At 38.9% G+C, this 10,889-nt stretch overlaps 1 long non-coding RNA gene across 1 annotated transcript; it reads right to left on the reverse strand.

Moving 5' to 3' along the window:
* Nucleotides 1-3,120: 3,120 nt before the first annotated feature.
* LOC148205287 (uncharacterized) lies at nt 3,121-9,481 on the reverse strand. Its single transcript, XR_015783226.1, has 2 exons — nt 8,922-9,481; nt 3,121-3,593 (listed from the first exon to the last, which is right to left on the reverse strand). It is a non-coding gene; the product is annotated as an uncharacterized LOC148205287 (long non-coding RNA).
* Nucleotides 9,482-10,889: the final 1,408 nt, after the last annotated feature.

The raw sequence follows: 10,889 nt of genomic DNA on the forward strand, positions 1-10,889 counted from the left end.
GGAATTTAAATGACTTTGTGAACACTAAAGCATGTGCACATCTTGATTGAACTCTTGGTCTTAAGTTTGAGTGAAGTTATTACTTATCTTGAAAAGAGGATTTTGAATGAGTGAACCATCATATGAATTGATTGGAGATGGAGTTACATTTTATTTGCTTGAGGACAAGCAAAGTTCTAAGTTTGGGGTTGTGATAACAGTTGAAAAACTGTTATTTTCATGCTTAAAGTTGATACTAAAAGCAACCTTTAGACTTAGAAACTAGCTTGAAATCATGCCTTTTGTTTATATTTTCAGAAATAAGAGAGCTGGACAGGTTTATGCTTGATTTAAGTGTTTTTGTGCAGGTTTTGAGGTGAATTTGGTGAAAGAAGTGAAGAATAAGAGAGAGGACATTAGAAAAGACAAGAAAGAGTGCAAAAAGGAGAAGTCGAAGGCACCGCTCAGCGGCAAACTACCGCTGAGCGGCACTCAAGAGGTGACGTTGGAACCGCTGAGGGGCAAAATGGCCGCTGAGGGGAAGAAAGAAGACGCGCAATCACCGCTGAGCGGCACTTTTTGGGCTTGGACTTTTGTAATCTTTTGTAACTCTAGATTAGTATATAAGGGCTTGCACGTCCTATAGTTAGGCATCTTTGGCAGAAACGAGGCAAACACTCTCTCTTTCACCCCTTTGAAGGAGGATCTTGGATGCTCAGGCTACCTCTTCACCTTTATTGGGTTTATTCTTTCATACTTTCATTGTTATTCATCTAGGTTCACCATGAATATGGTGAACTAAACCTTGTATGTTTGTTGGGGAATCAATGTAATCTCTTGAAGCTCTCATATATGGATTTGTTGAGTACATCTTTGAATTAAGACATATGCTTTCTTTCATCATTAGTTAGGGTTTTTCCTCTTTGCTCAATGCTTGCATTGTTTAACTCATTCTAATGCATGATTATTGGTTTTGTTGATACGGACACGTACGGGGAAATCTAGATCCGGGGAATTTCTCCCAATATTATACTGACAATATTATATTGGTTGCCTTTAAGCTCCTGCACTCATGAACTGATCATTAGGAATGCTAGGAATTGTATGAACTATTTGATTAGGGAGAAGCCATCTAGAATGGTACATTAGAGAGTGGCATTAACAATGATGATTTGAATGTTGAATTCCTAAAATATATGAGAGTGGATGAGATGAAATTGACCCCCAACAACATATTCATTCATATATTTCCTTGAAAGTGTTTATCTTTTGTCTTTGTCATTGATCAATTCATGCATACATGTTTACTTTTCGTCTTGCATAATTAAATCCAAATATTTCGTTTGTAAGTCTTAGCTAATCAACAAATCACATAACTAAACTAGGCCGTGAGTCCTTTGGGAGAACGATACTTGGTCTTACCAAGTTTATTACTTGAAACGATTCGGTCATACTTGCCGATTGTGAAACAAGTTTGTGACATCATATTTTGGTGCTTACAAATTTGTCCATCAGTTGGCCAATAGGAGTGTTACCCACCCAGCAGGTTTCATAGAGGATGTCTTGGTTAGGGTTGGTGAATTGATTTTTCCTGCTGACTTTTATGTTTTGGAAATGGAGGAGGGATTCTCTCATGGATCCGCTCCCATTATCTTAGGCAGGCCATTCTTGAAAACTGCCCGAACTAAGATTGATGTGTATGCTGGAACTTTGTCTATGGAATTTGCTGATATTGTTGTTCATTTTAATATCCTTGATGCAATGAAATTTCCAGCTGAGGACCATTCTCTGTTTAAGATCGATGCATTGGATGACATTATTGATAAATATGTTGTTGATGATTTTGATTCTTTGCATAAGAAAGAGCATTCTTTTCTATCTGCTCTACATACATGCATTGAATCTGAATTTGAGAATGATGTTGATTTTGAAGAGAATTTTGATATCCATGATGTTGATGATGTTTTTGATATGGATGATGTTGATAATGTAATTGTCATGGATATGGATTTGGAGCTTGATGAGATAGGTGTTCCGCCTTTACCTGTGAATTCTTTGGAGTCAGAATGCACTAACCACCTCGTAGGAAGTACAATTGAATCTGACTTGCAGGCACCTACTCTTGAGTTGAAACAGCTCCCAGATAACCTCAAGTACGTGTACTTGGAGGATGATGAGAAGAAACCGGTGATCATTTCCACCTCCCTTGATTCTGTTCAAGAGGAGAAGTTGCTTGGTGTGCTGAGGAAGCACAAGAAGGCCATTGGTTGGAGTTTGGCTGACATACCTGGTATTAGCTGATGAGAGGGTCGCACCTCCCACAAAAGTTGTGCATAAAAGAATGCAGTATAGTACTAGGAAGTGACTCCTAGGTCGTCTCTCAAGGACCAAATGTGGTTCAGTCTCAGATCAAACACATAGTGGGGGGGTTGGTGAAGAGTTTGTGAATGCGGATGAACTTAAATAAAAATGGAAATTAAATACAACCAAACATAATTGAAAATACTGAAATAAATGAACAACGCGTGAAAACCGAACGGTCCTACAGATTACTGAACGGTTCTACATTGAGACCGAACGGTTTCTAAAACAAGTGGGAAAATTGAAAATGCAATAAAGAAATCTAAAACTCATCTACGTAAATTAAAATATTCAATGCAAAAAAAACTAGAAGGCAATTGAAAGCAGCACATAAATCACTAACACATAAGTTAAATGAAGTTGAAAAGTAATAAAATCCATCTTCCATTATGATGAACATTAAAAATGCAATTGATGCAGCCCGTGACAATTGAAGCACGTCTCCGAACAAAAATTGAAAATGCTTTCAATATATATATATATATATATATATATATATATAAAGTTTTTCTTCCTGCGTGAATAAAAGAAATTGAATTAAATAAAAGAAATGAAACAACGTGTGCTTGGTTTATAGGAAAGGAAATGAATTAGCTTTTTGTGCTTCCGAGAAAAAAATTATTGCCAACGTGTGCCTTCCAACTTGCTGCTTGAATCTAATAAAGCTAAGTAAAACCCTTGGAGCTAACCCCTCATGTGTTGGAATAAAGAAAAACAATGCAAGATGTTAAATAAATTCAAAGCAGCGAGAACAACAATGTAACAGCGTGCACAAGCAAAGCAAAATTCCAATTTATGGCATATATAAAGGAACGTGACAGCACCAAAATAAAAAGGCAATGAAAAATCAACAAAAGGAATAAACGTAAGCTCCTCATTCATCCCATTGAGAACAGCTTTCAAGAACAAAATCGGAATGAGTGTGGCGGCTGCTCCAGCTCCAAGCCGAGACACCCTCCATGTGCATGTACTACCCAAAAATAAATGAAGTCCTCTCCTCCGGGTGCCCCTCTGCTGCTTCCCCCAAAAACAAAACGCTAACCTTCAGCTCCCCAAAATAAGGGTGAATGACCCACCCTTTTTCCAACGTGGCGACTCTCCCTAATCCATCCAACCTACTGGACGTGAAAGCCTCTTGCTTGTGCACCTCCCATTCTCTCCAAGCACACACCTGCTTCTGCTGGACCGTGTACCTCCATTTGCTGCCCGTCACCCTATGCTCCAATACTCACACCACTTCCAAGCTGCTGGACCTGCTTTACTGTTCGTCACCCCTACTGGGCAGCTTCTCTCCTAGACGTGCTGGACCTGCAACCAAGCTGCTGGATGCGGACGTGGCTGCTTTTTTCTTTGCTATTCAATAAAGCCAAGCTGTTGTATTCCTTGTTTAAGAGTGTTGGGAGGTTTTAGCACTGTCCAATGATCAATTCCAGCCACCACAATTACTAAACAGCAAGCAAACAATGCAACGGATTAGAAATCACTCAAACAGCAGTAATCACTGGACTGACATATGAGAGTAAAATAAATACTGGGAACAGCACAGAATGAATTTGAACAAAGTAAAAACTATATGTTAAAATAGACATCCAGACGAAACTATGAAAAAAAATTGCATGGAAAACGGATAAGAATTGAACTCAAACGAAGACACACAAGTTGACACAACATTCACGCGGCAGCCAGCGAAAATAAAAATGGCTAAGATGCATTGGCTCAATTTCCATTTCTCATTTAGCTTTCTAATGTTCCAAAAAGTTATCCAAAATTTTCCCATAATTAATAATGCAAAACAATAAGCTCAGATAATTCAAATTAGTTAAAATAAGAATTTCCGATCAAATTAAGCACAATTAGGAAAAACAGGAAAATACCGGACGTTTAAGCATAATTCCCCGACTAATTCTAGCACATTAAACTAAGTGAAGTGAGGAAAATATTGGTTCATCAAAATAGACCACACTTAGTCTTTTGCACTCCTGGGCAAAATCAAGACGCAAATCAGGGAATAGTTCAAAGGGCTTTTAAGAAGGTGACACAACGTCGACACACAGAAAATAAAGACTCACAAGGAAACAAACAGAATTTACACCGTCCTCAAGAAATCTGGACAGAGAAAAGAAGTAGACAATTCCAACACAGAATGAATCAGAGAAAGCAGATACTCATGAAATCATCCAAGCAATTCAAGACATGGCAAAATGATTAATCAGCTCAAGAGGTGAATCAAAAGCAACAGAACCTCACAGATGCACTATCACCGTATCTCTCAAGTGTATAAGGTAAAGAATTTCAACTCAATGCACTCAAGAAAGCAAACAACAACAGACTTGGCAAACCTCTAATATCAACACTCAAAACATATGCATGTTCAAATCAAAAGGTCTTTTATGGGTGAAATGGGGCCAAGGACAAGGTAGGATAAATATGGATGAGAAGCTACAAACCAAAAGAAATAGAGGAGCAATGGGGAACAAGTGTAAACACAGTCAAATCACACTCAAAACCTCTAATTCAATCCTCTTCCTGACTCCATTATTCACAATTATTCACATTTTTTTTTTCACTATTTTTCTGCTCTCTTTTTTTCCATCCTGTCTCTTTTCTTTTCTCTATTCAGCACACAATTTCAAGAGACAAGATACACCACATATTTACAAAAACAAAACAAGAAGAGGAACTAACTAGCCAACTCATCAGAATCCCCAAGGAGACCACACTTGTTCCCAAAACACTTCCAAGGCTCCAAAATTCCCTAAGGTTAAGGTACTCATGGTTTTTCACTTAGGGCTAGTGTATGAGCTTCAAAACAAAGAAATGGAGGAAAGTATAGGCTCAAAAGGGTTTTCAAAGGATTAGAACAAGGTAAGCTTATTTGGCTAGAGAGGCTCAAGAACAAAACTGCCTTTATCACTTCCAAACATGCATATCAATCAAGAATTATCAATAAGAGTCAAGCCAAGGCATATGTGCAAGCAGTCAAGAGACATATCACACACAAGAAAGAACATAAAGTGGCTCATATCTCACACAGGGTAATTTATGTCACAATCAAATCAACCTCTCAAACATCATAATCATCTTCCCAAGCAGAGAAAAGCAAGGATTTCAAACAAATCAGAGTATCAATGAAGTGAAAGACACATCTACAACCTAATCAAAGTCCAGAAATCAAGAGAAACATGTAGAACTGTACACAAGACACGACAAAAATAACCTAGAAAAGAAAAAATTTAACCAAGAAAACAAAAACTAACAAAGAAAAATGAAAATCTCCCCCAATAGACCACACTTAAACTACACAGTGTCCTCAATGTGTCATAAGCATAAGATCAGAAATCATAACAGTCAACAGATCATGGACAAGTGCAATAAAAGTAGGGAAAGGGGGAGAAGAGAGAAAGAAAACTCCCCTGGTCATGGTGGCAATTGCCAATTTTGGACTATCAGGGAGATGTCTTCCACCACAGGATTCAGCAAACAAGTTTGGAGGAGGAACAACTTCATCAGTACTGCCATATCATCCACAACGAGATGTTTCTTCTTTCTTTTCCCAGCAAATTGTTCCATCAGTAGCTTTCCTTCCACTGGCAGTTGTTCAGTGTGTGACACCGGAATGGAGATCTCTGGCTCAGTCAAAGAAGTAGCAGTACACTCTCCTTCATTAATCATGACTTCCTTAATGTCAGCACCTGCATTGTCATTTAATTCTGCAGCATGGTCATCAAACTCACAATTAATAGCATCTGTTATACGCTTAGAATCTGTCTGTAACACATAATCAATTTCAATACAAATCGGGCAAGAACCAGATTCACAATCACATTCAAAGTTCTCAGAGAACTGTGTCAGATCAAAGTTCAGTCCTAACTCTATAGAGTTATCAGATTGCACAGTTTCTACCTCAAAATCAATATTGATATATGCATCATCAACAGAATCAAAGGTCAGTTCAAGGCTATTATCATTCAAAATTTCATCACGACAATCATGTCCATTCAAAACAACCTTTAGACCAATGGGTTCAATGCCTGATACTGAATAAAAAATTTTAGAATGGTCAATCAAATCTGTATCAGTATCAGTCATGAATCCTATAGAATCAGTGTGCATCAAATCACAGGCATTTGAATGTATAAGCAAATCAGGTAAAGTGTTTGGAATCTCAAGTTCAGAATAAACCTGTTTTTGCTCATTGAAAATTTTCTTACCAATCTCCAAGTCATCAGCTGCATCCTCAAGGCTATCATTTAAATCAAGGTCAATGCAAGGATAGTGAACATCAGGTATGTCAATGTGCTCTACAGGGAATAATGAATCCACAGCATGAGTGTGCACATGTGTATCAATATCAGAATCCAGAACAGGCTTAAATGGTTCAAGTTTTACCAATTCAAAAGCATTAAAATTTACTTGAACCTCAGATACATGAGTAGGGATCTCAAGTTTACAGTAAACCTGCTCAGGGTTTTCCTTTACTACCTTACTTGGATTTTGACCCGCCAGCTTGCAAAGCAACTTCTTTGCCTCTGTTGGAGTTCTGTCCATCAAAGATCCACCAGCAGCTACATCCACTAATATCCTTTCATTGTCTAGGAGCCCTTCATAAAAGTAAATGAAGAGCAAATGCTCTGAAATTTGGTGGTTTGGACAGGCTGTGCAGAGCCTGTTAAACCTCTCCCAATAATCTGCCAGGCTTTCTTCTTGAAATTGCTCAATGGTAGTGATCTCCCTCCTAATGCTGCTTACCTTTGCTGCTGGAAAGAACTTGTTGAGGAATCTCTGTTGTGTTTCCTACCAACTATCAAAAGGATACTGGTATAGGAACCAGTCTCTTGCTGCACCTTGAAGGGACATTGGAAACACTTTCATCAATACTGTCTCCTTTGAAACACCAGGAGGCCTCATCGACAAACACACCAAACAAAACTCCTTGAGGTGCCTGTATGGATCTTCATGTGCCAACCCATGGAATTTGGGAAGACTCTTGATCAGATCATATATCCAGTCTTGAGAATCTGTCATCTCCTCTATTGTAGTGCAAAACCTGTCTCAGACGTGGACTTCCACTTCAAACAAAGATTAAACCAAACATATAGAAACATAACATGGGGGAAAACCATTATTTACATAATTTGAAACTTCCAGAAACAACAACTAAATGCACAAAATTCAAAAAAAATGATAAAAATTCTAAAAACACAAAAATCGATAAAAGAAGTAAACCCAAACAAGACTAACTAAACATCCTAAAACACATCACACAACACGACACTAACACAACAAAAGACCTAAGACTGAACCGTTGGTCCCCGGCAACGGCGCCATTTTGATGAGAGGGTCGGACCTCCCACAAAAGTTGTGCATAAAAGAATGCAGTATAGTACTAGGAAGTGACTCCTAGGTCGTCTCTCAAGGACCAAATGTGGTTCAGTCTCAGATCAAACACATAGTGGGGGGGTTGGTGAAGAGTTTGTGAATGCGGATGAACTTAAATAAAAATGGAAATTAAATACAACCAAACATAATTGAAAATACTGAAATAAATGAACAACGCGTGAAAACCGAACGGTCCTACATATTACTGAACGGTTCTACATTGAGACCGAACGGTTTCTAAAACAAGTGGGAAAATTGAAAATGCAATAAAGAAATCTAAAACTCATCTACGTAAATTAAAATATTCAATGCAAAAAAAACTAGAAGGCAATTGAAAGCAGCACATAAATCACTAACACATAAGTTAAATGAAGTTGAAAAGTAATAAAATCCATCTTCCATTATGATGAACATTAAAAATGCAATTGATGCAGCCCGTGACAATTGAAGCACGTCTCCGAACAAAAATTGAAAATGCTTTCAATATATATATATATATATATATATATATATATATAAAGTTTTTCTTCCTGCGTGAATAAAAGAAATTGAATTAAATAAAAGAAATGAAACAACGTGTGCTTGGTTTATAGGAAAGGAAATGAATTAGCTTTTTGTGCTTCCGAGAAAAAAATTATTGCCAACGTGTGCCTTCCAACTTGCTGCTTGAATCTAATAAAGCTAAGTAAAACCCTTGGAGCTAACCCCTCATGTGTTGGAATAAAGAAAAACAATGCAAGATGTTAAATAAATTCAAAGCAGCGAGAACAACAATGTAACAGCGTGCACAAGCAAAGCAAAATTCCAATTTATGGCATATATAAAGGAACGTGACAGCACCAAAATAAAAAGGCAATGAAAAATCAACAAAAGGAATAAACGTAAGCTCCTCATTCATCCCATTGAGAACAGCTTTCAAGAACAAAATCGGAATGAGTGTGGCGGCTGCTCCAGCTCCAAGCCGAGACACCCTCCATGTGCATGTACTACCCAAAAATAAATGAAGTCCTCTCCTCCGGGTGCCCCTCTGCTGCTTCCCCCAAAAACAAAACGCTAACCTTCAGCTCCCCAAAATAAGGGTGAATGACCCACCCTTTTTCCAACGTGGCGACTCTCCCTAATCCATCCAACCTACTGGACGTGAAAGCCTCTTGCTTGTGCACCTCTCATTCTCTCCAAGCACACACCTGCTTCTGCTGGACCGTGTACCTCCATTTGCTGCCCGTCACCCTATGCTCCAATACTCACACCACTTCCAAGCTGCTGGACCTGCTTTACTGTTCGTCACCCCTACTGGGCAGCTTCTCTCCTAGACGTGCTGGACCTGCAACCAAGCTGCTGGATGCGGACGTGGCTGCTTTTTTCTTTGCTATTCAATAAAGCCAAGCTGTTGTATTCCTTGTTTAAGAGTGTTGGGAGGTTTTAGCACTGTCCAATGATCAATTCCAGCCACCACAATTACTAAACAGCAAGCAAACAATGCAACGGATTAGAAATCACTCAAACAGCAGTAATCACTGGACTGACATATGAGAGTAAAATAAATACTGGGAACAGCACAGAATGAATTTGAACAAAGTAAAAACTATATGTTAAAATAGACATCCAGACGAAACTATGAAAAAAAATTGCATGGAAAACGGATAAGAATTGAACTCAAACGAAGACACACAAGTTGACACAACATTCACGCGGCAGCCAGCGAAAATAAAAATGGCTAAGATGCATTGGCTCAATTTCCATTTCTCATTTAGCTTTCTAATGTTCCAAAAAGTTATGCAAAATTTTCCCATAATTAATAATGCAAAACAATAAGCTCAGATAATTCAAATTAGTTAAAATAAGAATTTCCGATCAAATTAAGCACAATTAGGAAAAACAGGAAAATACCGGACGTTCAAGCATAATTCCCCGACTAATTCTAGCACATTAAACTAAGTGAAGTGAGGAAAATATTGGTTCATCATTAGCCCATCCACATGCATGCATAGAATTCTTTTGGAAGATGGGGCAAGGCCAGTGAGACAGCCACAAAGAAGGCAAAACCCCGTGATCATGGACGTCATCAAGAAGGAGGTGACCAAGCTTTTGCAAGCTGGGATCATCTACCCTATTTCAGACAGTCAGTGGGTTAGCCCCATCCATGTTGTGCCCAAGAAAACTGGCCTCACTGTGGTGAAGAATGAGAGGGATGAGCTTATCCCAGCTAGAGTGCAGAACAGTTGGAGAGTCTGCATTGACTATAGGAGGCTCAACCAAGCAACCAGGAAAGATCATTTCCCCCTGCCATTCATTGATCAGATGCTGGAGCGCCTGGCAGGTAAATCTCATTATTGTTTTCTTGATGGTTTTTCTGGTTACTTTCAAATAAATATTGCGCCTGAGGATCAAGAAAAAACCACATTCACCTGCCCCTTTGGCACTTTTGCCTATAGGAGGATGCCCTTTGGTCTATGCAACGCCCCTGGTACCTTCCAGCGGTTTATGCTTAGCATTTTTAGCGACTTTCTTGAGAATTGCATAGAGGTGTTTATGGATGATTTTACTGTGTATGGATCCTCCTTTGATGCATGTTTAGACAGTCTGGAAAAAGTTTTGAAAAGATGCATAGAAACAAACCTTGTTCTCAATTTTGAGAAATGTCACTTCATGGTTGGACAAGGTTTGGTTCTAGGGCATATCATTTCTGAAAAGGGAATAGAGGTAGACCCTGCTAAGATATCTGTGATTTCGCAGTTGCCTTACCCCTCTTGCGTGCGAGAGGTGCGATCTTTTCTTGGACATGCAGGTTTCTACAGGCGCTTCATCAAAGATTTCAGCAAGAAGGCGCTTCCCTTGTCCAGACTGCTGCAGAAAGATATTGACTTTTCTTTTGATGACAGATGCAAGCAGGCGTTTGATTGCCTGAAGGAAGCTTTGACCACCGTCCCTATCATTCAGGCACCAGATTGGACAGCCCCATTTGAGCTCATGTGTGATGCGTCTAATTATGCATTAGGGGCTGTCTTCACACAGAAAATTGACAAGCTGCCGAGAGTGATCTACTATGCTTCACGCACTTTGGATGTTGCCCAGGCAAATTATACCACCACTGAAAAAGAGTTGTTGGCAATTGTTTTTGCCCTTGACAAGTTTAGGTCATATTTGCTTGGATCACCTGTTATTGTGTA

This window comes from Vigna umbellata, chromosome 1 (genome assembly GCF_029865625.1).
Source record: "Vigna umbellata cultivar VRB3 chromosome 1, Vumbellata_1.0, whole genome shotgun sequence".
Classification (NCBI taxonomy): Eukaryota; Viridiplantae; Streptophyta; class Magnoliopsida; order Fabales; family Fabaceae; genus Vigna; species Vigna umbellata.